A 27,933-nucleotide genomic window follows, 5' to 3' on the forward strand; every position below is an offset into this window, starting at 1 on the left:
CAGAGTCTGGAATAGACTTCCTTTAAAGGCAGGTGATGTTCCATGCCTGTCAAGCATGAAAGAAATATGCTTTAACTTTTGTTTATCTCTGAAGAGGTCAGGGATTTGGACCTGACGATCTCTGAAGATTTTTTCTAACTGAACTTTTCTATTCTTTTCTAAAACAAAAATGAAGTGAAATAAAATGAAATAAAATAAACCCTAGTACTTACAATTTTTAGAAAGACCATGCTTATTCTACCTCCCAGTTTGAAGACCTAATTCCCTTTCTCATTTCACCAATGAACTCATTATCTAATTTTAGAAGCAAAATTCATAAAACATCCCAAGTTGGAAGGAACCCACAAGGATAACTGAGTACAAACCTCAGCTCCACAAAGGACCCCCCAAACCCAAACCCTGAGTCTGAGAATGTTGTCCAAACACAATTTGAGCTCTGGCAGCTTAGGGCTGTGCCCACTACCCTGGGCAGCCTGCTCCATGTCCACTGCCCTGTGGTGACGAACCTTTTCCTAACACACCCCTGACCATTCCCTGACACAGTTCCCTGCTGCTTCCTTGTGTCCTGTTGCTGTCACCAGAAAGCAGAGCTCAGTGCTGCCCCTTTACTCCCTGTGAGGAGCTGTAGGCTGCCATGAGGCCTCCCCTAGGCCTGCTCTGGGACTCCTGTGTACCCTCCCACTCTTTGCAGTGTGGAACATCTTTGTCCTGTGGCGTGAAGTCTGGCCTGGACCTCATGGCAGGGAAAGACCCAGGGAACGTGGCAGCCCACGGCAGGTGGGTGGCACTGCCTTTGCTCAGCACTAGGCACAGAAGGCCAAGGAGGAATGGAGGGCAACAGAGGTGCCTCCTCCTCTCACTGCAAGGCAGCACCAAGGGATAGGAAAGGCCTCAACAGCCCCCCACACCTGGCGGCTGGCTCCTCACCATATTAGGGCAGGGCAGTGTGGAGGGCAGGCAGTGAGGTGATGGCTAAAATGGTTCAGAAGGGTTGAGGAGAAAGTTATCAAGCCTAATCATTTGTTTTCAGTGGAAACACCAGTAATCTGAAATAAGTGAGCTAAACTGCTTTTCTGCTTATATTGATTTTTATGTGTTGTGCTGATCTTTCAATTTTGCTGTCATAGATCCATTTTCAATAGAATATTTTAAAAAATTATTTGAGAGTCTGGAGACCAAAGAATTTCAACATTTTAAAAAGCAGTAAGCATTTTTAAATAAAGAACTCTGGTATAGCTGACAGTCACTTCTGTTTAGTTATACTGAAAATGTTTTTAAAGCTAGAAATAGGACATTTTCATATTCAGAATGAGAAAGCCAGAGCAGCAAGGAAACTGCTCAGGAAGCTTCAGAGAGGAGCCTAATTGCAGGAAGGCAGTAAGAAAAGTGGGCAGAGTAGAAGGAAATTAGTCTAGTTTCTAGTAAAAGTAACTGGGGAGGCGTGAAGAGAAGGTGATTTGTAATGCATGGCTCTCCTAGATGGACAACATTATGCATATTAAAGGGTTGTAACAAAAATCTTTTGGAATAAAAAAATGAGAGCTCTGTGATTCCAGATAGGTGAGACTACTGTAGGCAAGCAATGGGACAAAGCATTGGAGAGGTGATAGTTACACCTCTGTAGTTATCTACAATCAGCAGGAGGCTAACCAGAGCACCGTGTCAGCCTGCTGCTCCTTCATTGCCAGCTAATGTGGTCTGAGGAGACAGTGGGATGGAGGCAGTCACATTATGATGCAAATATGTGAAAAAAAGTCACTATGTTTAGCAATGACTGAAAAATGTATGCTTCCAGAGTGACTGTTTTTTACCCATATTTAAAAGTTCTGTGGGAACTTGTTTAGCTTGGAATAAGTTTTAAAAAAGAATATCTACAGTATTCACAATGAGATAAGGCTTTTAAGCATGTTTCACCTTAGCTTTTATTTTTAACTTAAAACAAAACTTTATATATGTTTATGCTGTATATGAACAAATCTGCAATAATAATATTATAGCAGATAAGAAAATGTCATGTCACTAAATCCCTTTGTATGGGAAATGAAATAGTTTAAACAACTGAAAAAGAAGGTAAATTTTATGAACGTAAATCTGGTATGAAATTAGGAAAAAATTTAAATTAAATTAAAATGTAATGTTTAAATGTTTAATGTTTAATGTTTTAAATTAAAATGTAAAATTTTAGATCCTTTTTGTTTCCTATCTCCATTGCTTCTAAATTCAAGTGTATTTTTAATAGGTCCTCTTTTTAATAAAGTATGCTTTTAGACTCTGGTTGAAGCCACACATGAAGAGACACTTCTCCAGGCAGAATTGTGAGGTGCATAGAACCCACAGTCCAGTTTGTGCTTCTGCAATAGTTTTCCTAAGCAAAATATTCAGCAGCTCCCAAGAATCTTTTATGAGCTTGAAAATATTCATGGACAACCCTTTCTACAATCCATATCAGTTGGTAGGAAGCTTATTTTGATTAAGAATCTTATTCATGCAAATTATTCATTCATTATAGCTTTTAATAGCAATTTTGAATTTGTATGTTTTTCTGTCCTAAATGGAGTCTGATGTGTCTTAGAAAGGCAAATGAGATGCACTGTGTGTAGATGGCCTTTTCAGTCTCTTAGGAAACAAAAATCATGAAAATGAATGCTTGAAATGAATGCCTCTATGAGTGTCTGAAAAAAAGGGATAACAGAACAAACAAAACGTAGTATGGAGCAGGGAATGCACAGGGAGGACTCTGTGGTTTATAGATTGTTTTTCTCCTTTTTCCACTGAGCTGCAGCACAGCTAACACAGAGTCAGACTTATTGTGAGTCATTTCTGTAAACGTGAACAACATGGACAAGAGCACTGAATTCTGAGCTAAAATTTCTCTTGTGATAACAACTTGCAGGAAGGCAGCTGTGGAAGATCAGTAATAAATTGAAGACCCAGAAGAGAAATAAATAGTTTGTCAGTAAGTAATTGGATATATGTATTCCAGATAAAATCTAGTCTGAGCAGCTATGGCCTGTTTTAGAAGATAAGGTGACAGACTGAAAGGCTTGGCTGATTTTGCTGAAAAAGCAAATGTGTCCTCTACAGGGGTTTACAAATGCAATGATTGTTAGAAAAAATGTGGTTGTTGTGCAAGTTAAATACATAAAGGTAAAGGCAAGTACACAGAATTATTGCCTCAAGTTAAAAGACTGGTTATCATAAGAGATGTTGAGTTAGTGGTCAAATAGCTTGCTTACAAAACCTGGCATCAGCATGGTGGAAATGGGTCAGAACCACAGGCTTGATATGTGGCCGAAAGAAACTGGATGTCGGTTAGACTACTAACTTGCATGGTGGTTTTGTGGATTTCCATCATGAAAAGGTAAAAGAGGAAGCAATAAATACCTACAAGATGTGGGCATTAATGCAGTATGGCATTCTAAACAAGTATTGCCCTTGAACATTTCTTTTCAATCACAAATGGAAATTGTGTTATATAAGCGTAGCTAACTTGAAAAAAAGACTCTGTCTGAAAGCCCCAGTGTAAAGCATCTGACAGACTCTGACTTCAGGCTGATGAATTTGGGGAAACTGCTAGATTTATGTAACTTCATCACATGTATTTTAAATTTCAAAATCTACTGCTGATGTTTTAACAGTTCCTTTTCAACCCAACCTTCCAAAAGATGGGTAAAAATAGAAATTATTATCAAGGTACAATGAATCCCCGAGATTGATATGTTCCTGTTCAAACTTGGAAATACTGATTCTGAAGATTAATCTGTGAAGATCAGATTCCTGGACTACACTTTTCAGTGTACTCTGTCATGAGCTACAGACTACATTTATTGAACAAGTGCTGACTGGAATAAACATGCTGGAGAAGCTGGACTAACACTGTTACTTGAAGATAGAGATCCTGAATTTTATATAGGCATATAAGGTCTACCATTAGCAAATAGGCTTTGCTTAGTTTGTATGGGACCTGTATATTCTCAGCTGTCTTTATCTTTACATGAAGTATTGCTCAAGAGGTACTGTGACATCCGTGACGTTCAGATAAAGAAATGAAAGCAAATTATTCTGCCTAGCTATAAAGGTTCCATAGAGGTATAAAGGTTGTATATTTACTCCTACATCCCTGTTAATGTAGAAATTGATATTTTTACTCTGACAGTGATGGACTTGTCCATCATGCATGCACCAAGTGTGCATGCAGAATGTCGCCCTCTTACAGTTAGTATTTTTCAACACCCACTGACACTGGCAAGGGCCATTTCATAGCTTTTATTCGTATACAGGCATGCAAGCCATGCTGCTGCTGAGAGCTCATGCCTACACCTTTCCTCAGTCATAAAATATTAGAGGCCAACCCCTTTGACTAGCTTATTTCTGTAGATGTTCAACTCTCTTGTAAATAGAAGAGCTGTTGTTCATCTTTGTGGCAGAGAGAGGTGAGAAAGGAAGAAAGTCTTGAAGACATTTGCTCTATGCTTTGCAGCTCTTCTGCAAAGACACTGGGGATTGAGTCATACCAGACTCTTTTGAAAGCACTTCAGAAGACAAAGGCTGCAATGTGCTGTTTTACGAATATTCTAGCTTTTTACCCTGAAGGCACTTTGAGATAACTAGGTTTAACTTGTAGAATGGAATATTCAATTGGAAGAGACCTTCAAATATTATCACTCATACAACTGCCTGAAAACTCCTGTGCTAAGCAAAAGTTAAAATATATTGGTAAGTGCATTGTTCAAACACTGAACACTGACAGGCATAGGGCATCAACCACCTCTCTAGGAAGACTCTCCCAGGGTTTGATAATCCTCATGCTAAAGAAATTTTTCCTTCTATCTAGTTTAAATTTCCCTCGAAAGGGGAAGTATTCATAACTCAGCTGAAATAAAAGTTAAATGTTTACATACTGCACATTTATTTTCACTCTGGTTAGCTACAGTACCCGTTTAAAGTCATCTATGTTTACCAGTGATCTATTCACACACAGTGTTGAATAGCAATTTAGTTAATGACGTTTTCACATTACTGAGGTGACTCATGTAATGTGAGAATCAAGTACCTTTATACTTCCTGATGCTTCTCTCTTTTTTAAGCATAGGGTTAGTTTTTTAAAGTGAAATAACTAAAATCATTCATGGATTGTTTGAATCTGCTGATGATTTAGTTTTTAGATATCTCTAACAAAAATTTGTTTCCCAGAATACTTTTTCTCAGCTGTTTAAACATTAAACTGAAACTAACCTTGTAATTAATTAGGCTCTTTGTTTTTTTATACTGGCTTAGGCTTTTCTGCAATTACATAAATTTCATGATTGTCTACATTTCTCTCATTTTCCAGCCTTCTGCAATGTCTCCATTAGAAGTTCACTGTCTGTGGGGATTACAGAGGCAGAACAAATTTTATAGGTAGGGCTCTTGAAGAGGCATGTGTAGCTAGGCCACTCAGACTCTCCATGGGTGCATTTGCATTTACAGTGGTGTACAAATGGGAGGACACATCCATGCTGTGTCTTTACCAGCAATGATGTTCATGTCATTTTCCAGTTGTAGGTGCTTGCTATGGATGTCCAGAGCACTAAATGCATCAGGAACATGCATCTATGTTACATGTTCCATGTTCTCAGAGGTTTCCCACCTGTTCCTACCCTGCACAAAACCTCTCATACAGAGCAAAACTTCTCAGGGCACAGTCCTGAGGTGCTCTGGTGTGCTATGTATCCAAGCACAGACAAGAAACAAATCTACACCAAAAACAGAGACTCTGATGCATTGAGTTGGTGGTATGGTTGTACCCTGCTGAATATCTAGGACCAAAACCAGTGAAGGTTTAAGTATCTTAAAGTAATGGGTCAATTTTAGTAGCTATTTTCAGGATAAACAAATACATGCAAACTGTGCCGTCACTGACTATGAATGGTTGAAGGCTAGGGGAGTGGGAGAGGAGTACTGTCTGTGCTTTGTTTTTCTATTTTCTGTGTGTCTGCATTTGGCATATGCCAAGGAAGTGATCTTGGTGATCAAATCTATCAAATTTCAAACTGATCTGTCATGGCAGCAACTCTGTTTTGGTGAATACTTTTATCTACTTTCAGAAGTGTGGTTGCTGAAGGAAGAGATATGTTAACAAAGAAAGCTGGATTTTTTTTTCCTCCCACATTTAACTAATTAAATATAGTGCAACTATATTTCATTATTTATAATAAAAAGTACATAGACTTGAAAACAGGATTCAAAATGCAGGACTCTTCATTCTCACCTAGAAGCCCCAAAAGATAGGTTTCAGAATTGGTCATTCTTGCTTATTTTTAGTTTTGTTTCATGAATTTTTATTTCTATATTATGCTATGCTACATGTTCAATAAGAAGAAATGGACATCCCTATTTTTTTTTTTTACTATTCCATACTTTGGCAATCATATTGTTGTGGGGAGGAGAAAACATAGATTTAAATCCCCTCAAGCTAACAAGGCTAAGAACAAATTCTGTTTTTTAGCTGATTGCTTTTGCAATTACTTTTTTGAGGAAGAAGAACATACTACCACCAGATATTGGGTTTTCTAAAGCATAAAGAAAATGCCTTTTAAAAGATTTCTATTTAAGAAAATAAAGAAATCGCCAAAAAAAAAAAACCCCAAAAAATGCATCACGAAACCTCCCCCGTCTCCCATTTTGTTAATCCTCAGTGACTGATCTGAAGCAGCTGGAAATGTCTTTGTACAAGTCAGATTTAGAGGACTAAACTCTGAATGAGAGCGTTACTGTTTCCTTGAAAACAGGCATACCTAGGCTTTGTGGGACAGAGAGGGACTAAATATAGGTAGGATTTCAATCTTTTGTTATAGCTATAGCTTTATGCAACTGGGCGCATGAAGATGGGGCAGCCTTGTATTGCGTTGGGTATTTTGTGTTTGTGGTTTTGCACAGGTAATCTTAGAATACTGCTTAGTCCTAGAGAAATGAAAAATAGTGGAACATATACTACGTAACATCACTCTTTTGGAACAGCGTGATCTGAATCTAAAACTGCTGCAGATTTTTTGTTTTAAATTTCCATTTTGCCATACTTCCCACTGAATTAGTAGGAAGACATGTTAATATATGTCCAATAAGTCACATCCAGGGATGTGATTCTGTTTTTCTTTGCAAGCAGAATAATCTTAATTATCTTGGAAAGCGCACCACAGCAGACTTTCTGAGCCCTGCAGGCACTTTCTGCCTTTTATTTTTAGCTGATATGGCATTATATGCATTTGGGGGTTTAACTATAAGACTCATAAAGATAACAAATACAATGTAAAAAAAGGCTGAAGATTATTAACACCTGTGTAGTTTGAATAGAACAGATTTACATAACATTACATGTCTCTCCTGTACTGAGAACTCCACATCTGGTCTCACCAGCACAGAGTAGATGGACAGGATTACCACCCTCGACCTGGTGGCCACACTTCTTTTATGCAGCCCAGGATACAGTTGGCTTTCTGAGCTGTGAGAGCACACTGCTGGCTCATCTTCTGAGTGCTGGCTATTGTTTATTGTATAAGGGACTGGAAATAAAATCTACATAAATTGTTTTTTCCCTTTTCCCCCGAAATTTTCCTTTGTATTTCCTCTAAGATGAGAGCTCTCCAGAGTTTATAGTATGCAGCTATGTAGAATGCATCAACACATCCACAGATGCATTAGTTGACTACAATATGATATCTCTGTCTATTCAAGGAGATGCAAGAATTTCATCCGAAGAAAATACATTTGCCACTAATGTATTGCAGACAACTCCAACTGTAACTTACCATCCATAATAAAGCCTACAGGTATAAACACATGTAAAGCAAACAAAGGCTATGAGTGAGCCTTTATTTAAGATCCAGGCACCACAGAACAAGATAGTAAAGTAAAAGGAATTAACTCACCCCTCAGGAATGGGTGGGTTGAGGCATGGAGCCTTCTCTGGTTTGAATCCTGCCGCGGCGGTGAGAGAGGCAGGGAACCAAAGGGGCAGGGGAGGCTGCGCTTGTGCTCTGAGTGCACCACTGAGACAGGGGGAAGAAGAAAGGGCGGATTTAGGCTCTCCCAGCCTGCTCTGGGCGCCAGGTGCCTATGCACTGGTTCAGGCTGTGACCTGGCAATTCCACTGCAACACAACTTCATTTTTTTTGTATATTGTCTTGTATTTTTTGTATATTATTCTGTGTGATCGTGTCTAAATAAATTCTCAATAATTCAGGTCACATTTTTCTTTATAAAAATACAAAAGCAATGGTAATCAATAGATTCAATCTGCTCATGATCTTTTTGAAAGATGTAGTGCACACATCAGCATACCAGCAAATACACAAATGCATGTTCAAATGATCAGCCTCCCCACTTGTTTGAATGCTGCAAGAGGATTGGCCAAAACTTTTGAGAAAATACAACAAAATGCTTAATTCCAAAGAACTTCAATTTAGGACAATTTAGGAATAATCAGCTGGAGAACATAAAAGAAAACACAGCGCAGATGAATAGATCAGTTTGGTTCATGGCTCACCATTTTCTTTCTTTGCATTTTTGAAATTTCTTCATCTGTAGTCAGTCTTGAAGCTGAGAAAACTGATAAAGTAACTTGACATGCCAATGAGTTATGTCAAGCAGGTGTTCCGTTTATTACAGCACTGGGTGCATGGGGGATCGCTCCACCAACATGCACACCGAGAGAAGTAGAGACTACATATTTAAAGGTGTAGTGTATACATATTCATTACATTCCAAGGACATGGGCAGAAATTCCAAGAAGTAATTAACATCTCTGGTGGTCGTAGGATGAAGGCTAATAGTCATTCTCGCTGTAAATTTCCTATCTTTTAAGGGGGGGGTCGCCTGAACCAGTTCCCACTGACTTTATGGTGAGCTGAGGCATCTGTTTTGCCGTCTTATCTTCAACAACAGGACATCTAGTCTACTTATCTTCACTTGACTACTAGTTCTGTGGCCTCCTCCACATTTTGTTCTTGAGCTTGCATTTACGCAAGCCTCCTGTCCTTCAGCTTATGTCTACTCAAGTTATGTGAAAGGCTGATCTCACAATATAGAAGAGCTGTTCTCATGATTCATTCTATTTAATTAATATTTCTAGAGTGGAAAGACTGAAGACTGCAAAAAAAAAAAAAAATAGTAAGGAAAGTAAGAGGTGACCCAGGCTGGAACAGATGAGGTTTGTGGCCTCATTGGGAATATTCTGTCCTGGGCATCAGGTATCTGTCACTGTGGTTCATTAGGGATCTGAGTAAAAAACAATATACAACTTTCTGCTGCTGACAAAGAAAAGTCAATCTCAACTCACCCACCTAAACAGGATTCTTAGTATGTGACTTTGTCACAATGTCATTGTTACATCCTGTCACTTTGAATTTTTTAAATAATGTATGCAAAATGAACCTTGGGGCCATTTCAAATGGAGACTTTTGTGCTGCTCAAGATGACAAGCTGATGGTCTCAAATGATGGCTTCTATGAAATTCACCTTTATGACAGTGTCTTGCAGTAGCTAGGAAAAACTAGATGGGTGAGAAACTAGATCAAAGGGTGAGAACAGATGAAGATCTAGTCAAAATCAAAAGTCTTTAGTATATTTTATCTGTTATCCAATGACTTCTGCTTTCTAACCGCTTACTGGACCTACCATAGTGGACTGACTGCTCACCCCCTAAAGCAGTCTTTTCTCAAAACGCAAAGTATTAGGTCTCAGTAATTTAACTGCAGATTAGAAATATGTATAAATATTATTTTTTTACATCTCTTTTCTTCATCATTTAGTTTTTGCAAGAAGGAAAAAAAGAACACATTATGTGAATCCAGGATAATCTAACAAAACTGTTGTTTCCAGGGATAGACCACCAATGACAGCACAGAGCATTAAAATTCCTCTCTTTTCATTACCATTAAAATCTATTTTTATAGCTATGATTTATCTAACCTTATGTGCCCTATAGAATGGTAATTAATTTTGACTAAAATTTTCAGTTAATTAGTATGAAGTGCAGTTACATCTTTTACATCATCCAGATTTTTGTTCTTCTCAGAAAACATTTAATGATTATCATTAGCAGTATGCTTTTAAAATGAATATTATTCAGGTAATTTTTTAAGATGTTGATGAAAAACAAAATATGATGCTTGCAAGAAAGATCAGCTGGAATTCTAACTTTTTAAAATATTTGTGGGCTAATCTATTTCTATATTTTCCTTATATCTTCCTGCAGAGAATTCTGTATTGACCATAACATAAAATCCAGAGATACGACCTTGTCTGCAGATTCATCTGAGAATGGTGAGTGAAATATATGTTATCCTGACATCCATTTTCTCACATGCTATAAAACTTTGGATCAAGTCACTTCATCTAGAGATGTTCAAGGCCAAGACGGGTGGGGTCCTGGGCAACCTGACCTAATGGGTGGTAACGCTGCCCATGGCAGGGGGATTGGAATTGAGTGATCTTTAAAGTCCCTTCTAACCCATGCCATTCTATGACTCTGTGATCTCCATTTCCCTTTAGTACTAGTCAAGTAGGAGATCTGCAGTCTGGGGACTGTAATAATTCTTACCAGGCTCTCAGAGATCTCAAATCATTAAAAATCTTCCTCACAGCTGCAGTAATATGGTCGTTCTCCTGTCCTAGCACTGATGTCTGGTGGTGAAGTTCCACAATAAACAAGTATAAGAAACATTCAAGTAGAATCAGCACTATACAATAACAGCCGCTAACTCTTCTCAGAAGAAATTTAGATGGGGTAAAAGGAGAATATACCTAGACTAGTGCCAAAGTCAGTTATGATTGGGCCAGTTGTCACAGTGGGTTAAGAAAAAAAAATCATGAGGGATTCCTCTCTCTTTGATGTTTCCTATAAATTAAATCCCTTTTTTGTGTGTGTGCATAGCACATCCACACTATACTCCAGAGTATATATATTCCAGGGAGCACTCCGTACATGTCAGTCAGTTTTGTTTTCCTCTGAACTGTGATTCTGCATTGTTAATGAATTGAAAGCTTGTTTAATAAATCAATCCACTAGTATTTCAGACAAAGATTCCTAGAAACAAAAGTGAAATTTTAAAAGATTATTTTTAGACTGTTATATGCAATTATAAATAATTCCATATCTGGAAGACGAATGCAAAAACTGCTAGAACCAAAAGGGAAAAATAATTTAGAAATAATATTTTGCAGGCTGTTATACGTAATTATAAATAATTCCATGTCTAGATAATGAATAATCTCTAGAAGACTGTTTAGAATACACTGATTAAATATTTGAACCTAAGGCTGTGATTTTGATTACGTTTTAAAAAAGTGTTATTTCTCATGAGTTTGAGAAGTAGTTTTGAAATAATGCAAAGAACTTGTAAGTAACTTGAGATTTATTTATGCCACTTGGCCTTCTTTCCTCTTTTCAACTGAAATATAATGTTTTTAGAAGCTCACACTGTGCTGACAAATACCACAAAACAAGAAACACACATAGCACATGTACGGGCAGATAAGAAGACAGGAATGTTTACCAAATTCTGTGGAGGTCAACGGTGTCACGGAGTTATCTTTGGATCTGTGTCCAAGACAGGGGGACAGCAGGCCCACAGGCCCACCGGCCCGGAAAAGAAAGAAAGGAGAAAAAAAAAGTGCTGGCAGTTTATGGGCCGGCTGGGACTGGTCCCGTGACTAATGCGGCAGGGGCCCGTAGACCCACACCCTGGAAAGAAAGGGAGAAGGGGGAAGGGTTGAGGAATAGTAGACTGGTCTAAAACAAAACAGTGGCAACAATCTGAGGAGGAACGTTAATTTACTAAATACGATACAGAATTGAGGCCAACAAATCAAACAAAGTGAGAGAGAGAGAGTCAAAAGCCGAGGTCTTACTCTGTAACCTGCAGAGGTACCACATGCTTCCCCGGAGCGAAGGAAGAAAGGAACTCCAACTCTCCAAGGGGGCTTCACCAGCCCCCTCCAGGTGCAAAGACTCCTGGGGAATGCAGCTCCTCCCCTCCCCCTCTGAGAACCAAGTACCCAGAAAGGGCAGCCCACAGAACCAGCACATTAACTCTTTAACTGCCAGTGCTTTACATGATGTTATGATGTGGAACACCGACAAAAGAAGATCACAAAACCATGACAAACTGTTCTAGTGGTACCATCACGGCAGTAGTTATGTGTGCAATTTCTCACTCATACAGTCAAAAGGAACAAAAGTGGACAGAAATTAGGCAAAGCCAAGAGTGTCCAGCATGAGCCAAGCACACACTTTGCAGTATTATATCATGCCATGGGGCAGGTCCTGGGCAAATGTTTGGATTTTTCTTTTGCAAACTGTTCTGGTCCATCACATGTGTTTTCCAGTTGATTCTATTCTTCACATCCCTAACGAGAAATTTCAGTCTACTAATTTTTTTTATATACCAGTTCAGCATTTTTACTGCTATAGGCAACATCAATTAAGCATTCAGTGTTTGCCATGTAAGTGTGAAGGCTATGGAAGTGACGGAGGAAGACAGTGTTGCATTTAAAGTTTTTCTTATCTTTTTTTTTCCTTCAGAAAAAAACAAATGTTATCATTTCAAAGAGACATTTCTTAGAGCACATATTTTTGCCTAATTATGTGATGTAGGAAACTCACTTTCCGATTGTAGTATTTACAAAGCTTTTATTGTGCAACCTTAATTACAGGTTAAGTGCGTTTTTAGTTCCTAAGATGGGTAATAGGTATCATGCAATCAAGGTGCTCTTTGCAGTGGTTGTTTGCCATTAGTGAAAAAATGTTACCTTTCCATTAATTATGAATAGCAATAGTAACATCTAAGTCCAATAAACATTTCATTTAGAAAAACCTTTCAGGTAAGTGTAGTGCTGGTTTTCTGTTTTTGCTTTAAAATAGACTGTCTCTAATATGGCTGTTAAAAAATAATCCGCTTTTGTAAATGTAACATTTGAGTGTGTCATTCTGCTTGATGAAAGCAGTAGGTAGTGACTCTTGTACTTATTAACATGCATTGTGGTGCTGGTGATTTTCAGCTCTCAGGAGGTACCCATAGGAACACAGGTATTTTAGCAGAAATCAGAGAAAAACATGATTACTCTGCTTTATGCTGAGAGCGAAATTAATCTCCTCACAGCACGTATGATACTCTCAGTGATAACTCTAGGATGCTCAGCCCTAATCTCAAAGCCACAAACAGCAGTGCCTTTCATTCCTTGGCTTGCACCAGCTCATCCCTGTCTCATGCAGATGCTTTAAGAGAGCTCTGTCATCCTGCCACCTATGAAGTGATATGTCAGACTCCAAATGATGATTCCTTAGCTCCAGTTTCCTTCTGTATGGAAATTTGTTGCCTAATGATCTCATATGAGAAATAAATGTTTACTAAACCTAGTCCTTCGTATCCATACAACATGCTCAATTCATTGTAACCTAGTAAGATTGGAAGGAAGTACACAATTGAATGATTTATCCTGGAGGAAAAAAAAGTAATAAACTTAGATGCAATTTACTGATAAGTTAGTTTTTCAGAAAGAAAAACCCACCATCTTGTCTCTGTGTGGTCTAACAGGTATAGTAAAGCCCTGAAGTACAATTATATTTCAGGCAACAGAAATTCTCAGACCTTATTGAGCTGTGAGAGATGTGGATTTCTTCTACAACATTCATTTATATTGCTGCCTTGCTGCAAACCGCATAGAACAAGTACATTTGGGCCTCCCCTTCCTCATGCCTGCCAGGATTTGCTGCAGATATTTTTGATGCATGGATGTCTAGAGACGTGGTACGCTTGTACACTCCTGTGCCTAACCACATTCCATATATCAACCCACATATGTTTGCCCCAGATAGGTCAGGCGTTGATTGTCCAATCCTGAGTGGCCCACTGTGCTACCCAGAGCGTGAGCCCTCAGAAGACCGCCCAACTATCTGTGCAGATGTTCATGCACTGTTGCCCGGCTCTTGAGTTATCACCATCCACACAGCTTGCAGCTCAGCCCACTGGCTACTTTGTCCATCCCTCTCTTCAGACAATGTAGTTTCAGTTGAGAGATGGCATGCAATGGCTCACCACCTAGCTGGGTTCCCTCTGCTGGATCCATCTGTGTACCAAATGTCTTATGGAATAGGATATTCCCCCTCTTGTACGGGACTCTTCTCTGGGCAAGTAACCATTATTTCCTTGAGTGTCTCACTGTGTTATGTTACCGGGCCAACTATCTTCTGCAATTCTTCCTTCAATGGAGATGATGACAGGTGGCTTCTCTGACTAAGGTAGGCGACCCAATACACCACTGTTTGTGATTGGGCCACCCCTGTCTTAGGAATGTGGGTTAGATCTTTTACCCACCCCTGGATCAGCAAAGTTGTTTTAACAGTAACCTCAGCAGTCTTATTGGTTCTACCCCCTGCAGTGCAGAAGAGGTAGCCAGTAACTGCTTTTCAGTCATGCTGTATCTTCTGCTCCATGCCAAACCAGAGACTGGAACCCGGCTGGGGTTCGAATGGAACTCTGGCACTGCCACTGCTCTCAGCTGAACCCTTCTTGAGTTACATGCACATCTAGTTTGGCTGGAAGGGTTGGATCGAGTATACCCAGTGCCTTGACCTGTTTAACAGCTGTTTTTGCCTGCGGGAAGGCCTCTTGGTCTGTTCTACCCCAATGCCATACTTGGCCTTTTTTTATTAATCGCTATAGAGGTTTTAACAGTTGTGCTAAGTGGGGTATAAAGGATCGCCAGTAACCTAATATACCCAAGAACTCCTGCAACTGCTTCAGTGTTGTGGGAACTGGGAACACTTAGATCCCGACCAGACAACACCCAGGAATTTAACTGATAGCCCTGGTCCTTGTACTTTCTGTGGGTTTATAGCCCATCGTTTTTCCTTTAAATAAGTAGTTAGTGATGATACTGCCTTCTCTGATGCCTCGATTGAGTCAGACGTTAACATCAGCTCATCGATGTGGTACATTTTGACAGTAGATGGTTTGTTCCAATTTGCCAAGTCATGTGCTACCACATTATGGCAAAAAAAGTAGGTGACTGCACGTATCATAGAATGGCCTGGGTTGAAAAGGACCATAATGATTGTCTACTTTCAAATCCTCTGCTGTGTGTAGGGTTGCCAACCACTAGACCAGGCTGCCCAGAGCCACATCCAGCCTTTCCTTGAATGCCTCCAGGGATGGGGCATCCACAACCTCCTTGGGCAACCTGTTCCAGCACATCACCGCCCTCTGAGTGAAAAACTTCCTCCAAATATCTAACCTAAACCTCTCCTGTCTTAGTTTAAAACCATTCCCCCTTGTCCTATCACTGTCCACTCATGTAAACAGTCATACCCCTCCTGTTTATACGCTCCCTTCAAGTATTGGAAGGCCACAATGAGGTCTCCCCGGAGCCTTCTCTTCTCCAAGCTAAACAAGCCCAGTTCACTCAACCTTTCTTCATAGGAGAGGTGCTCCAGCCCTCTGATCATCTTAGTGGCCCTCCTCTGGACCTGTTCCAAGAGCTCTGCGTCTTTCTTGTGCTGGGGGCCCCAGACCTGGACACAGTACTGCAGATGGGGTCTCACAAGAGCTGAGTAGAGGGGGACAATCACCTCCCTGCTGACCACTCCTCTTTTAATGCCGCCCAGAACATAGCTGGCCTTTCAGGCTACAAGTGCACACTGCTGGCTCATGTCCAGCTTCTCATCCATCAGGACCCCCAAGTCCTTCTCCACAGGGCTAATCTCAAGGAGATCTTCCCCCAGTTTGTATAAGTACCTGGGATTCCTCCCCTGAGGTAGGACTTGAAAAGTCCACTGCCTACCCTCCTATGTGAATGCAGTCTGGTCTTGAGATTCCTTAGCGATTGGAATGCTGAAAAATGCATTTGCTAGGTCCAGAACACAGTTGTATGTTTCTGTTTCTCTACTTAATGTATCCATGAGGGGGGTGATGCTGGGTATGGCTGTGTGGATCGGCAGCATGACTTTATTTAGTTCTCTGTAGTCTAGTGTCATTTGCCATGTACCATCTGACTTCCTGACTGGCCATATGGGGGAGTTGTATGGGCTGTGTGCAGGTCTAATAATCCCTACTCTCTCCAAGTCCTGCACAGTCTTGCCCACCTGGGAGTCTATATTGCTTTGTATTTGTGATCTGGCGTGGTTGTGGCATATAGGCTCAATTTTTGCATGGGCTCTTAAAATTGCCTGCACCGCCTGGATGCTGATACATCTTTCCTTTAGACTGAACTCTCCCACAGTGGTCTGGAGAGTCAGACCCCACAGGATGCCTATCCCTAAAATGTACTCTGGAATCGGGGTGATAGACACCTTGTACTCCCAGGGCAGAAGATGCCCAACTCCCAGTTTCAATCACATTTGGTTTATGGGGATCATCTGCTCCCCGAACCCACCTATCTTTGCCTTAATGCTCAGGAATTTATTTGGGTCACCACATATGATCGATGCTTCTGCCCCAGTATCTACTAGAACGATAACCCGCTGCAAATTCTTTCAGGACCAATGAATTGTTATTTCGACATAGGGTCTGCAGTCCGCTCTAGAGACCCCAGTGCTGGGGAATTTTGGCTCCTCTATCATGCCATCAGCTCTGGAATCCCCAAATCTTTTTCCTCCAATGGCTGCCCAGACCGTCTGAGGAGGTTTACATTTTTTTGATGGAATTATGACGTTATCTAGATTCCATGTGTCTTGTGGAATCTGCTCTATGAGTCTAATTCCTTCCCTTTTAGAGGAGGACTGGAATCTTTGACTGTCTGGTAATTGTTTCCATAGTTGTAATAAGACTTGGTTAGGCTGTCCACTGATCTTTTTTAAATTGAACTCCTGCTCTAATCAGGTCATTACACATTTGTTTTCTTGAGACCCTGATGGGTCCAGATTGAATTACCTTAGGAGCAGGTCTCCTAAGTTGTGGTGGTGGATGGATTTCTGACTTTACCACCACCATTCAGACATTGCCCCTGGCCTGTAGGCGTTCTGTCTCCCCCACATCTGCCACCAATTGGGCGGCCTGTTGTATTATGGCCTCTGAGGCCACTAGGGGATTCAGTATGGCTACCAAAGTACCATACTGATGTGGCAGAGCTTGCTGCAGGATGAGATCCCTCATTCCTGCTGAAAATTTTATTAGGTCCAGGCTCTCAAAATCCTCCTTGTAGATTGCCTCTCCTAATTCACAAATATAATTTTGCAAGTCCTACATAGAGGACCATAGGCCCATATTTAATGGTATGTCACTCTTATTTGGCCATGTTATATGGTACACAGCCATTAACATTTGATTAATGAATGATTTTCCTCATTATGTTGGACAGTGGTATATAGTCTTTGCCTGAGGGCAGGGTGAGTGGTAATGGATGACAGTTTTGAAATTTCCGGTCCATTCACCACAATGCTTTCTGCCCCCACGTCCCATAATCGAAGCAGCCATGCTGGCACGCTGTTTCTCAGTTTTTGTCTAAACCGCTGTACTAAATCCATAAGTTCTGCTGCCGTATATGGGCAAGCTGTGACATGTAGAGTGGTCTGGGCAGGAGGGGCACTGGTCAGGGGGCACCCTCACTGGACTATCCTGAATTTTTTTCATTTTTTGAGTTACAACCGGTCTGATCTCAGAGGGATCTAGCCTGAGTGGAACCTCAAGATCTGACCTTTTAGTGCCTCCATTAACCGAGTTCAGTTTATGTGGATTCCCTTGTACAGGGTCCCAGTAACTTCTAAATAGATGTTCCGGATCTTCCATAGGGGAATGACTGAATTAGGTCTTTTCCTCATCAAAACTGTGACCTGTCTTTCCAGTTTTTCAGCACAGTCATGCAGCAGTTGATTTTCATCAGCCAGAGCCTCTTCAGTTATGTTCAGCCAGTTCAAGGCCATCAGCAGTGGCCATGCCACCGTGGATGCAGCTAACTGTCGTTCTCGAGTAGTGAGCATATCTTTGCTAAGACAATGGAAATACTCAGCTAGGCAGGCCGGGGACTCATGGACATTTCCTCCATCCTGCAAAGGGCCCCGTTTTTCAATGATAGAAGCAATCCCATGATATGAGGATCCTAGGATTCCTGGGATGTACCCTGGCAAAACATCATTCAATGGGATAGTCTTTCCCTGTCCAAACCACCCCATGATGTTGTTCAGAAATGCCATAGTAAATATTTTAGAAGGCTTATGAGAGAATATCTTTAAAGATATTTGGCTGCCTGGCTCACCAAAATGTAAAGCAAACAAAGGCGATGACACAGCCTTTATCAAAGAAAGAAGAATTAACTCACCTTTCCCAGTAATAGTGCAGAAAAAAAGGTGAGGTCTGGAACGCAGTCTTCTCCAGTTAGAACTCTGTCGCTCCAGAAAAGGAGGGCAGGCAAACTGTGAAGGCTCTGAGTGCATATGTGTTCCCTGAAGCATGGCCGGAAGCACCACTGAGGGGGAGAGAGGATGGGTGGATCTGGATTCTCCCGCTCCAGTCACTTACGTGCTCATTTTCTTGTTCAGGCTGTGACCTGGCAATTCCATTGCAGTTGTGAAGCTTGCTTGTTGCTACATTCATCTCCTGGTGCTTTTCTACAGATGTCAGGTTGGCCAAAGACAAATTAATGAACCAGTGAAACAAGCAGCTGCTGCCCATTACCTGTTGAACTGTTTCCTGGAAAAAAAATGTTTCTAATTCTTTCTCATCTAGGAAGTGCTTCTATTCCTGCATGTCTGTATGTTATCAATAGTTATATCCACTCTTTCATCAAAAGCTCTTACCTCTTCAATATAACTCTAGACCACCCATGAACCAAATAACATGCCTAAAACTGTTAAAAGTCATGTGGAATTTTATTATAGAATCATAGAATTGCTCAGGTTGGAAAAGACCTTCAAGATCGAGTCCAACCACAATGTAACATACTACCCTAAGTCTAACAACCCACCGCTAAATCATGTCCCTGAGCACCACATCCAAGTGATTTTTAAACACATTCAGGGACGGTGACTCAAACACCTCCCTGGGGAGCCTGTTCCAGTGCTTAACAACCCTTTCCATGAAGAAGTTTTTCCTGATATCTGACCTAAACCTTCCCTGGCACAACTTGAGGCCATTTCCCCTTGTCCTGCCTCCTATCACCAATGAGAAGAGACCAACCCCACTCTCACTGAAATCACCTTTCAGGTATTTGAAGGGAGCAATAAGGTCTCCCCTCAACCTCCTCTTCCTCAGACTAAACAGCCCCAGTTCCTTCAGTCGGTCCTCATAGGGCATATTATATTCTCCAAGCCCTTCACAAGCCTTGTTGCCCTTCTTTGGACCTGCTCCACTACCTCAATGTCCTTTCTGTATTGAGGTGCCTAAAACTGAACACAGCATTTAAGGTGGGGCCTCAGCAGTGCTGAATACAGGTGGAGGATTACCTCCCTAGTCCTGCTCACAACACCATTTCTGATACAAGCCAGGATGCTGTTGGCCTTCTTGGCCACCTGGGCACACTGCTGGCTCATATTCAGCCAACTGTCCATCAGCACACCTTTCTGTCAGGCAGCTTTCCAGCCACTCCTCCCCAAGCCTGTAGGGTTGCCTGGGGTAGTTCTGACCAAAATGCAGTACCCAACACTTGGTCCTATTGAAACTCAAACAGTTTGCCTTGGCCCCTCAATCCAGTCTATCCAGGTCCCTCAGTAGTGCCTTTCTACCCTCTGGCAAATCAACACTCCTTAAAATATAATTTATAATAATAACAGGTACTGAATATTGTTTATTGTTTTAGTTAAGTTCTTATTAGTTCATCTCTTGCTTTCAGAAGCATAAACTACATGTAACAGCTTACATCATTCAAAGAATGTAGATGGAACTCAATATAGAAAAAGACTGGAAACACAGTGATTGCTCTGAACCTAAAATATTGCTAATCTTTGTATCACATCCATCCTTTAAAAAGTGGTATCACTGTAGTAGACTTTTCAGATTTCCTCTAACTATTGTCTTTTATACAGTATGTTTCATGTATTATAGGTAAACAGAGTGTTTTTCTAAATGTGGATATGAAGAGTACTTTTATGAAGCCTGGATTTCTCCTATCAGCAATTGAATTCTAATGGATTTCCTAGGACTTGCTGAAACTCTAATCTGGTAGTTTAAACTACACAGGCAATCTCTTGTATTCATCTTCCACATCACTGATGTCATGGCATAGAATGAGCCCAGCCATTTGCTTAAATAAATCATTTGGGAGGAAAGATCTTTGAGTAGTTTCTGAAAAGCCTGCATTGTGAACACAAAGGGCTTATACACTTGAACAGCTTCAGCTTTTGTCTTCAACACATAGATATCTTAATAAACATACGCATTTTAACTGAATTATAGAGCAATTCTAAAATCAATGTTAAATATATGTCTGAGTTCTTTCATCCAGCCCTTAAAATGTCCAAATCATTTGGTTTGAAAATGCATGTTCTCTATTCAGCTTCAGTAATTATTTTAGCAGTTGCAGCCTGCTATGTGGCCAGATTCAGCTTTCAAAAATTAGGGCAATTGCTTGGGGCTATGAATCATCCTGGGGATTTGCGTAAGTCTGTCCAGCTGCTCTCATTTCACATGCATGCTAGAGAGCAATTGCTGAGAAAAAGTTCCTTGCAGCAGTGTCTTGCTTACTGTACACATAAGGATGCAATGCAAAAGTTTGGTAAAATGCCTGCAACCCCACTACAGCTGAACACTGTACTCCTAACATGCTACAGCAGCCTGCTCTCCTTTTTAGATTAATCTTCTTATTGCTTTAAAACTCATCTAGCTTTTCACCATAAAAACAAACAACAACAACAAAACACTCTAGCATCTGTCCTGTTTTCTTTTTCCCGCTAATAAAATCTGAGCTTTACCTCAGATAGACATAAAAATAATATTTACTCTGTGATTCCAGAAATGATGTCATATGGTCATTTCTAGAAACAGAGGGTAAATATTTAGTCAATATCCACCACAGCCCCCATTTACCATGTTAACATGAGGATGTAGGTTACCTAAAAATATCTCCCTGAAGTTAATACTGTTCTGTCATAAGGAGTTTGTAGTAGATGAAGCCTGCTACAACAGCTTTGTGTACATTCTCATTTCCCAGTAGGCAACAGGCTTAATAGGTACAATTGAGATAGGAAAGGAATATGTGTTTGCCTGGATACAGATTTGAAGTGTTGATTTTCATTTTGGCTCAAACAGGAAAATGGAACAAACTTTATCATCAGAGTTTTACATCTGCAGTGTGTCAGTACTGTTGTAACTCAAAGATAGTTCAGGTCCTAGGGTGTGCTGAGTGCACTCTGGGAGAAGAAAAAAGCCACACACAACCCTCCTAGGCAGAGGCTCTTCAAAACAAGCCAGCAAGACTAGCCACATACCCACTCAGAATCAACAAGAAATTGGCAAACTCTCCTTGATGTCTTTACTCCTCATAATAGTGGGTTGAAATAAATAAACTCATACAGATGTGAACTCTTCCTGGATAGTATGAAAGCATGTTCGTGATCTGCTGGAGTGAACTCAGTTGTCACATAGGATAGCTTGTTTTTTATAAAGCACACAGTGTAAGTGTAGGATACAAACCAGTACTGCAATGGAGTAAGGATCCTAGATCAGATCTTCGGAGAAACACGCCTACATTTCCTGCTGTCTCGGGTAATCACATACAGCTGAGAATAAACTGAGAAAAAAAACAAAGCAAAAAAAAACACACTTGGGTGGGGGGAGGTAAAGGAAAAACAAAAAGAATATGGAAGAGAAGACTTAAGAAATAGAGTACAAATGTTTGGTGTGTGAAATACAGAGGAAAGATATATTGAATTGGTATATCTCATGCTGATCTATCTGATCGTGGTGTTTCTAATTTTGAGAAGTAGTGGCCACTTTTCTTAGAAAATGCCTTATTCCATGAATGACTGTATGAACAAGTTTCTATTCTGTGAGAAACTGCATTGCATATTCTGAATTGCATAGCCTTAAATGTTTTAAAGACACTATACTTGATAGCTCTTATCAGCTGAAATAATCAAGTATATTAATGCTGAACTGGTGTGCCCTGATTTTTCTATCACTCACTCATTCCTACATATTTAGTGAGTATATCAGGAGGCACGGTGAAGTATATATGTCTGGAACACTTCCTGTTAGTTTTGATTTTTATCATCTCTCTTCTCGTTTCTTTGCCTATATTATTATGGTTTCCAGTTGACCATTCCTCACACATTCTCACAGTGCTAGGCAATAGTATCCTAATCTACCAGAGCTGATTATGAAGTACTGAGTTAAGCCTTACAGCTACCCAGCCTTTATTTTACTGTAGTTTCTGATAGTAATGTATTCTGCACCTGTGTCCAAATAATAGCGTCATATAAAAATTTAGGTATGAAAAAACCTTCAATATCATTAAGTCCAACCATTTACCTACTGTGAGTCTATTGCATGTCCATAAGTGCCACATTCACTCATCTTTTTAATACCTCCAGGGATGGAGGAAGCCTGGGCAGCCTGTTCTAATGCCTAACCGTCATTTGTGTGAAGAAATTTTTCCTGACTTCTAATTTAAACCTCCCCTGTGGAACTTGACCTTGGTGCCTCATGTCCTAGCACTTGTGACCTGAGAAAAGAGACTGACAGCCACCTCTCTACAACCTCCTTTGAGGTAGTTATAGTGAGCAACGAGGTATCCCCTCAGCCTCCCTAGTACTTCTGGCCACGTTATTTCTACTACAGACCAGGCTGGCTTTCTTGGCCACTTCAGCACACTGCTGGTTTATGTTCAGCCTGCTGTCAACCAGCACCTCCATGTCCTTTTCTGCTAGGCAACTTTCTAGCCACCCTTCCCCAAGCCCGTACTGCTGCACAGGGTTGTTATGACCCAGATGAAACACCCAGTATTTAGCCTTCTTGAATGACTTGTGATTGGATCCAGCTCATTGAGATTGCTCTGCAGAGCCTTCTTAACCTCAGGCAGATCAAAACCCTCACCCAACTTGGTGTCATCTGCAAACTTACTGAGGGTGCACTCAATCCCCTCGTGAAATCATTGATAAAGATATTAAACAAAATTGATCCCAAGTACTGAGCCTTGGGGAACTTGTGACCAGTCAGCTACTGGCTTTAACTCCATTCACAATGAGCCTTTGGGCCCAACCATCCAGCCAGTTTTTACCCAGCAAACAATACATCCGTTCAAGCCACAAGCAGCCATTTTCCCCAGAAGAATGCTGTGACAAGGAGTATGAAATGCTATGCTATAGTCCAGATAAACAAGATGCACAGTCTTTCCCTTATCCACTAGGTGAGTCATCTTTTCATAGAAGATCAGGTTAGTGAGACAGGACTTGACATTCATAAACCCATGCTGACTGGGTTTGGTCATCTGGTTGTCCTGTACATGCCATGTGATGGCACTTAAGATGACTCCATGACTGTCTCTGGCACTGAGGTCAGACGGACAGGCTCATCATTCCCTGAATGCTCTTTTCTGTCTTTTCAGTTGGTGCGCATCACATTCGCCAATGTCTAATCAACTGGAAACTCCCTGGTTAGACAGGACTACTGGTAAATTATTGAAAGTGACTTGGCAAGCACTTTCACCCTCTCCTCCAGCACACTTGGATTAATTCTGTCCATCCCCATAGAGCTATGGGTGTTCAACTGGTGTAATAGATCTCTACAGATTTCTCTTTGGAACATAATGTCTTCATTCTGCTCTCTGCCTCTGCTTTCCAGCTCGGGGACTGGATACCCTGAGAACAACTAGTCTTGCTAATAAAGTCTGAGGCAAAAAAGACAAAGAAAGTACTAAAGGTACCTCAGCCTTTTCCTCATCTCTATGTTTCAACGTTTTTCCTCCTGCATCCAAGAAAGGATGAAGATTCTCCTTAGACCTCCTTTTCTTGTTTATGTACTTAGAAAAACATTTTTTATTTTCTTTTAATGTAATGGCCAAGTTATGCTCTAGCTAGGTTTTGGCGTTTTTAATTTCCTCAGTGCTTAACTTCATGACATCATTTTAATTCTCCTGAGTTGCCTTACCCTTCTTCCAAAGGTTATAAATTGTCTCTTTCTTCCTGGGTTCCTGAAGAATCTCTCTGTTCAGCCAGGCTGGTATTTGTCCTCACAGGCTTGCCTTTTGGTGCATAAGAGCAACCTGTTCCTGTGCCCCAAGATTTCGGTCTTGAATAATGTCCAGCCGTCCTGTGTTCCTTTGCCATTTAGAACTGCTTCCCAAGTGACATTGTCAAGCACGTCCCTAAATATGACAAAATCAGCCCTACAAAAAATACAAAGTGGCAGTTCTTTTGATCATGCTCTTTGTTTCCCCAATTGAGAACTCCTATCTTCCTACTGACCACTGTGCCTGAGATGGCCTCCAGCCAGTACACAGAATCACAGAATGGCTTGGTGTCATGTTTTGTGATTTTTTGTTGTCGGTATTCCACATCATAACATCATGTAAAGCACTGGCAGTTAAAGAGTTAATGTCCTGTTTTCCGTGGACTGCCTTTTTGGGTGCTTGGTTTTCAGAGGGGGAGGGGAAGAGCTGCATTCCCCAGGGTCTTTGTGTCTGGAGGGGGCTGGTGAAGTTGCCTGGCAGACTGGGAGTTCTCTCTTTGTATGTGGCGGAGAAGCATGTGGTCCCCTTGCAGCTTACGGAGTAAGAATCTCAGCTTTGAGCTCTCTCTGTTTGATGTATTGGGCTCAATTTCAATATAATATTTAGTAAACTAATGTTCCTCCTCAGATTGTTGCTGCTGTTTTTAGACCTGCCTACGATTTTCCTACCCTTCCCCTTTTCCCTTTGTTTTTCCCCAGGGCATGGGTCCACGGGTCCCCTGCTGCATTAGTCATAGTACCGGTCCGGGCCGGCCCCTAAACCACTGACATTTTTTTTTTTTACTCCTTTCTCTCTTTTCCAGGCCTGTGGGCCTGCTGTCCTCCTGTCATGGACACAGATCCATAGATAACGCCGTGACACTTGGGTTGGAAGGGACCCCAAGGATCATCAAGTTCCAACTCCCCTGCCACACACAGAGCCACCAACCTCCAGATCTGGTAGTAGACCAGGTTGTCCATGGCTCCATCCAACCTTCTTCTTTTTTCCAGTAGTGAAAATGAATAATTTCATGAGGTAAATTACCAAATAAGCATCAATTAAATTGCATTCTACAATACAAAAGAAAGTTCTCCCACATGCATTTCAAGTTTGCAGCCAGTAACGCAGCACACATGCACATGGCCGAGCTGCAGCCTTCTAGAGACGAAGCCTGAGCCATGGAGCTGCCCAGGGTTCTCCAAAAGGTACAAGCATCCACAGCTCCGTGCCCCAGCTCACGGCTCTGCCGTTGCCAAGCGGGCAGAGGGTCGCTGCCCCTCAGCGAGGCTTCTTTCCCCTTCTCTCCCCACATGCAAAGAACCAGGCCAGATCCCAGCGGTGATGCAAGGGTGAAGAGTGGAATAGGCACTGCTCACTGCCTCTCCCTCCTCATTGTGCCACAAAAAAAAACAACAACAAAAAAAACCACTCAAAAACAAACAAACAAAAATAATAATAATTTTAAAAAAAGCCAGAAGAGCCAGAAGATGTTCCCTGTTAAATACAACAGGTCAAGTGGGTCACCTTCCCTAGTCAGTTTCCTTTTCACCTGCTTCAGGAAGTAATTCATAAATTCTGTGCATCTCCTAGTTTTATTCTCCACTATATTGTGTTTCCAGCAGGCCTTTATTTCCCTCTGTCTTTTAGATGTTTGATGCAAATAGTATGGTATTTGAGTACTTGGACATTCCTTTTTATACCAAAACTCTGGAACATATTTTATAATTCTGAGTATGAGCCTTGATATTAATCTCACCACAATTTCCACTTGTGAAGGTGGATCTTTCTCTCACATTGTTTTTTGCATACTTAACAAACCTTTCACACAAACAGAATAAGCGTGGTTATCTTTAACAACTGCCTTTTCAGAAGCTATTTTCAGTAAGAAACAAGTCTAAATGCAATCAACAAGTACAGGAAAAAGATTATTCTCAGCACTAGCATGAGTCTATTCATGCCTTCTTTAGAGATACAAACGATTTTTCTTTTATCTGTGAGAGAAGTGATAATGTCTGTATTTTATGTCCCAAATTTGAGTCACACTCCATAATGAACATTACTATTCCTTTTCATTACGTTGACAAGATGGGTGCTAGTTTTTTTCCATTCCAATCATGTCAACCACAGTGACTTTTTTTACAGTTATCACTGTTCCATAACAACCTTATACTGATATTTTTATTTATATCACACTCATGTCCCTGTCAGCTATACAACACCTGTTCATGCTCCTCATCAGGGCTAACCACAGGTCTATGAGAGCAGAGATCCACTGATCATAGATTAATATCTACAGATTATATCTTTGATGGTATTTCATTCAAACTTATTTTCCTAATTTCTAAAACACCAATAATTTCTAAATGTTAAAATGATAACAGCAACAACAAAATTTGCATCAAAACAGTGTAGTAGGCTGAGGAACAGATGGAAGGGGACTATTTTCTATTAGAAAAAACTCAAGTCACTGGAACTCCTAAATTGTTTTATCACAAGCAAATTAAACTGTCCTGCATATATTTCTGCACAGTGAACATTGGCAATGAGCTTGTTTATGGTGACAAATTTTTGGAGTGACAGTGACATGCTGAAGTTCTCCAAAATATTTGCTGAGTCCTGTTCAAGAATTTGCACTGAGCAAGTGTCACACAGTTTGGATGGCAACATCCTGTTTGGGAGTGGAAGGTAGTTTCTATTATGAAAAAAGGCCATTTTGCTTTAGTAGTATGCAATAGCTGATGGTTTGATTTACAAATATAAAAGAAGATTGTATGAATGTGCTTAGATTTAATGCATGGTTTTAGGAATACTTGAATCTAATTGTGAGTTCAGTGTCACTGGTATTAGCTGAATTCCATGGAAGCAAAGATGGTGCTGGTAAAAGACAAAAAGCAGTACAATGTAGGCAGAATCCTGCAATTCTGGATGTATTTGGCAACCTTTGAGATGTAGAATAGGTTGCAGTGGGAGACACTGTGTAGAGTGTAGAGTGAGCAATGCTACAGACTTCACTCTGCTGTTTATGATCATCAGTTGAATGTAGCTGAAGGAATTCATGTAATTTAAAAATAAATTAATAAGTAAACCAAGAGCCTGAAATCACCATGTCTGTACATTTTCAATGTTATACATCCAGCCACCTAGAGCCACATTATTTTTTAATGAAACAACCAATTCGTTTCTGCGAAACACAAAAGCCTTTAAAAATCACCACGATTTAGTTAATTAGTCCCTCAGCACATCCTGGGGAGTAAACAAATTAACCAACAGTTACCCACATTGAAATCTGAGATTTTTCTCTGTTACTTTGGTCACTGTAATTACAAGAGGGATTAATGTTATTGGTGCTGTCATTTGGCTGTTTTAAAACACCCACATGCAGAGCCCAAGGTCATTACAGCTATTTACTAGATGCATAGATTAAATTAAACTCATTATGACTAGCTGGAAAAACACTGTCTGCTCATTGGGTGTAGGGGAATGAGTGAAATGAGCAGTCATACAGGTGAGCACTTTGTTTCTACAAACTGTTTTTGTTTGCTCTGTAGAGCAGATCTATATGTAGCCTTGCACTTGGTCATATGTGAGTGCACTCTTGTAATCTAGGCTTGGACAACCCTTCTGTCTCAGAGCACAAGTGCACTCTTGTAGTGGAACAATGTCAAAAAGTGTCTCTGCTCTTCCACAGAATAAGGAGCAGCAGCCCGTAACACATGAGTAGACGTGGTACGATGACACATTTTGGAAGGATATTTATGCAGAGTCCTCTTCCAGTGGTTGAAGGCTGCAGAACTGTATTTCTGTAAAAAATACAATTCC

At 40.7% G+C, this 27,933-nt stretch overlaps 2 long non-coding RNA genes across 2 annotated transcripts; one reads left to right on the forward strand and one right to left on the reverse strand.

Annotated features, from left to right (window-relative positions):
• LOC110390300 lies at positions 250-27,887 on the forward strand. Its single transcript, XR_002433675.1, has 3 exons — positions 250-777; positions 10,235-10,302; positions 27,803-27,887. It is a non-coding gene; the product is annotated as an uncharacterized LOC110390300 (long non-coding RNA).
• On the reverse strand, positions 7,702-11,988 carry LOC110390301. The gene is made up of 3 exons (XR_002433676.1): positions 11,890-11,988; positions 11,535-11,722; positions 7,702-8,027 (listed from the first exon to the last, which is right to left on the reverse strand). It is a non-coding gene; the product is annotated as an uncharacterized LOC110390301 (long non-coding RNA).

This window comes from Numida meleagris, chromosome Z (assembly GCF_002078875.1).
Source record: "Numida meleagris isolate 19003 breed g44 Domestic line chromosome Z, NumMel1.0, whole genome shotgun sequence".
Classification (NCBI taxonomy): Eukaryota; Metazoa; Chordata; class Aves; order Galliformes; family Numididae; genus Numida; species Numida meleagris.